Source organism: Eucalyptus grandis, chromosome 10 (genome assembly GCF_016545825.1).
Source record: "Eucalyptus grandis isolate ANBG69807.140 chromosome 10, ASM1654582v1, whole genome shotgun sequence".
Lineage (NCBI taxonomy): Eukaryota > Viridiplantae > Streptophyta > Magnoliopsida > Myrtales > Myrtaceae > Eucalyptus > Eucalyptus grandis.
The window spans coordinates 2,880,645-2,884,881 of NC_052621.1; the positions used below are offsets into that span (position 1 = coordinate 2,880,645).

A 4,237-nucleotide genomic window follows, 5' to 3' on the forward strand; every position below is an offset into this window, starting at 1 on the left:
AGGGCCACATATTGATACATACGGCCACACGAGGTGGGGCAATTAGATCATCACGAAAAAAAAAAAAAAAAAACCAACAATGCATAGACCACACACGTGAAAAGAGAGGAGATATTCACGAAGAAAAGAGTGGAAGTGGTGGCTGTGATTTAAAAAGTCAAGTGAAGACAAGGGTTTTAGGGAGGGTCAAGTGATTTTAAAGCACCTAGGGTTTTAGGGAGGGCCACATATTGATACATACGGCCACACAAGGTGGGGCAATTAGATCCTCACGAAAAAAAAAAAAACCAACAATGCATAGACCACACACGTGAAAAGAGAGGAGATATTCACGAAGAAAAGAGTGGAAGTGGTGGCTGTGATTTTAAAAAGTCAAGTGAAGACAAGGGTTTTAGGGAGGGTCAAGTGATTTTAAAGCACCTAGGGTTTTAGGGAGGGCCACATATTGATACATACGGCCACACAAGGTGGGGCAATTAGATCCTCACGAAAAAAAAAAAAAAAAAAAAAAACCAACAATGCATAGACCACACACGTGAAAAGAGAGGAGATATTCACGAAGAAAAGAGTGGAAGTGGTGGCTGTGATTTTAAAAAGTCAAGTGAAGACAAGGGCGTAAGTCCAAAGAAGCACCAAGAGGAAAAGCCTCGCCACTCATAGAAAGCCGATTCTCACCGCTCCCTTTCGCCAATCACAGCGGTCCAGCGAGCTCTGGGTCAAATCAAGTTAATATGCGCACTGGTGAAGCTACGAAGCACCTTGATACTTGTCCCGACGCCTCTTGCTTCTGAGGTGACGCTAGCCCGAGTTATTCCATATCCAGAAACCAAGCCGTGACCAGCGTCTAGCCGAGACCTCAAATAGCCATAAAGGAGCCCTCCTGTCGAGCTAGCCATCATCGAGAATCTCTTACCATAAGACTATTGATCCCGACATCGCCTGCTTGAAGTTGCTGCCATTGCTGCTTACGTCCGCACCTGCCTCGCTTTAAATCGCGGAATTCCAACCTGGTCGAATATGTGTTGCGGCACTTCCCTTCTATTTCGCAGATTTCTGAAGCGGACCCAAAGCTTCCTTGTTGATCATGCTTGCGGAGCAACGTCGTGAACAGCCACCATGAGCCATCGTCGGTCATTCCTCATTGTGATTCTCGTGATCTACTGTCCGTCCAAATTCAGAAAAAATATCCGAGCGATATCGCAAATTAGGTAAGAATCTTGATTAATTCAGTTTCATATATCCTATGCCTAATTCATGGATTGCGACCATGTTTGAATGTTCAGTTGATATTATCATGTCCAAAAGAAATCTTTTGCATTCCCATTAATTAGGAAATTTTCCTAATTTCATAACATTGACAGTCCGATTTTCGCGCCCGAAATCCGACTCGCAATCCCTTTCAAAAATCGACAATCCGATCTCACGCCCGAGATTCAATTCGCGATTTAATTTTAAAATTGATCAACTCGATCTCATGCGCGAGATATGGTTCGTCAATTTTTGGATATCAATCTTATCTTGCTTGATTTGCTTGTTTGAGTCAATTTTATTTTTTCAAAAGAAAAAATCCAAAAAAAAAATTGAATTAGGATTAGGTTCGTTTTAGAATATTCATAGTCTTAGGGTTATCTTGCATGTTTAGAATTGCAATCTTGTTTCGAATTTTTAAATAAACAAATCCAAAAAATGCGTTCATTTAGGATGTTAGTTTTCTTTAATTTAAATGACACGTTTAATTATTTGTCAATTTTAAATTGCGAATTTTACAAAGAAAAGTACAAAAAAATCATCATGCATGTATCATGTAGAATTAGGGCATCCTTGGCACGCCATTGCATAATAGGTCGATTGCATATTTAAATTTTATTTAGATAGATCCTTTTAGATAGATTGCATTTTAGGTTAGAGATTACTTGGTTAAGATAAGATTCTAGTTTAAATTAGGATTTGGCTTAACCTAATTCCTAATACAAATTGAACAGAATCTTAATTTAGTTAGATAATCTTTGCATTTTTCTAATTTCGAATTTCATGGAAAATACAAAAAAAAAATTGCCTTAGAATTAATCAATTTCATTCTTTAGGATAGACTGCATTTTATTTATTTCATATAGTTTAGATCATATTGCCATACCATATCATTCCATGTTAAATTGGTTGCATTGCATAGAGCATGATTCTCATTAAATAAATGAAAATAAAAAATTGAGTGATTGCATGTTAATTAGAAATCATATCTAAGACTGTTGATGTGAATTATGATATAACAACGCAGATGCTTTTGTTGTTATGAGGTAAGTCCTACAATTTATTTATTGTTTTACTTGAGTGTTAAACTAGTGGTTTGCACACCCGCATGATCGACTTACATATTAGGGAAATAGATTTAAAATCAATTTAAGCTGCCTTCAAAAGCACTTTTGAAAATAAAAGAGAAAGGTACCGAATGGGAGTTAGAAAAATCTAGCGTAACCAAGTCCCCGAACTCATAAATCTCCAGTTCGTAGGAGTAAAGTAAATCTTTCGTTATTTTACTTGGGTTTCTAATTGACCCACCAAAAATAGATTAGTAGTGACTCCTAAATAAAATCAATTACATGTTAAGAACTTGAACCTAAGTCGCGAATTGGTATAGGCTTGGGAGAGAGCCGAGTTAAGTCTAGGCTTAACAATCCATTAGCCAAACCTTAAGTGATTTACCCGAAAATTTGGTCGCGACAACAAATTTTGGAATAATTGACCCAATTTCTAATAAGTACTCAATTTTCACAATCTACTGCTTAATTGCAGAAATTAATCACATCATTACAATCAGCACGAAATTCTGATCACCGGTTATATCGGCCTAATTTACATAAAAATATTTAATAATTAAATAATTACTGCAATTAATTAAATAAATCAATTGAAATTCTAAAAATACTAACCTAGGCCAAAATCACTAAATTAAGTACCGATATGAACCCAGAAAATTCCTGAACCCTTTTAGATAAGTAATGCAATTTATCTAGGCCTCACTTAATCTAGTCTAACCACCTAACATGCATAATTGAATAATCAAATCTCTAATTTAATCTAACTAACCACCTAATTTCTAATTAAATTAAACTAAACACCCCTTAGACGTCATTAGCCTACTAAGAAGAGTTTAGTGCATAAACTCACCGGTTTATTGTGGAAACCGGTTCACTGTGACGACGGCGCGACGGTGGCCGAAATCCGAATTTTCAGTGGCGTCAACAAACTTGGACCGGGCCTAAAACGGGCCCAACAAATCTCAGCCCAACCTGAGATTTGCTTTTGAATTGGACTGAACTTGAAGTGGGCTGACTTCGCAGGCTTGGGCTGTTGAATTGGGCTTGGCTTCACTGATCTCTTGGGCTTCAAATTGCTGGGCTTGAAGACTTCAACTGGGCCGAGAACAGGCTGGCTTCATGGATGTTGAAGACGCTCGGCTTATGGACGCTGAAGACGGGCTGCTGAACGAAACGAGCGGGCTGAAGAAAAGACCGCATGGGCTACTGCGTGGATGGAGTCGCGCACGAAGGAGACGCGGCCACGAATCTGCTTCGGTGGAGCAAAACCGAAGGTGGTGGTCTTCGGTCAATCCTCGGTGCTGGTTTGTTGACCAGCAGGGGACAGCAAGTAGTGGAGAGATGGGGCGGATGATAGATGATGAAGATGAGGGATGATGATGATGATGTGGGCGCGGCGAGAAAAAGAACATGAAAGGGTGAAGCTGCAGAATTCGAGTGGGACAGCGTGATCTTCTATGGGGGCTTCACGGCGTTGGGTTGACCGAGCTTGGAGGAGACTCAGACGCGTGGGGGCTTGGACGGCAGCTTCGCAGGGGAAAACAGAAAGAAAGAAAAAGCAAAGCAGAAAATGGAGACAGAAGGGTTAGAGAGAAAGACGGTGGTGTGCGAAAATGGAGAGTAGATGAGGGAGAGACGTGTGAGATTGGAAAGAAGAGGAACAAAAGTCAATAAACCTTAAGTCCTTCCATTAATTTCACGTTTTCCCAATACTTTCTATCCAAGTGAAAATCTAAATTGAAGCCCTTGCATAATTTCGAATTTCTCAATTTTAGGATCAATTTTTTCACTTAATTTCCCAAATTGAGGTCCAAATTCAGTGAAGAAAAATCCCGAACAATTCCCCATAAGTCCCCAACACTCAAAGGCTCGACTTGGAAGTCCAAATTTCCTTTAATTTGACCTATCCGAATTTTCATTAA

General features: G+C 39.3%; 1 long non-coding RNA gene across 1 annotated transcript; it reads left to right on the top strand.

Annotated features, from left to right (window-relative positions):
* The first annotated feature begins 592 nt into the window (after positions 1–592).
* Positions 593–4,007, top strand: LOC120288882. Its single transcript, XR_005546795.1, has 2 exons — positions 593–1,208; positions 3,339–4,007. It is a non-coding gene; the product is annotated as an uncharacterized LOC120288882 (long non-coding RNA).
* Positions 4,008–4,237: the final 230 nt, after the last annotated feature.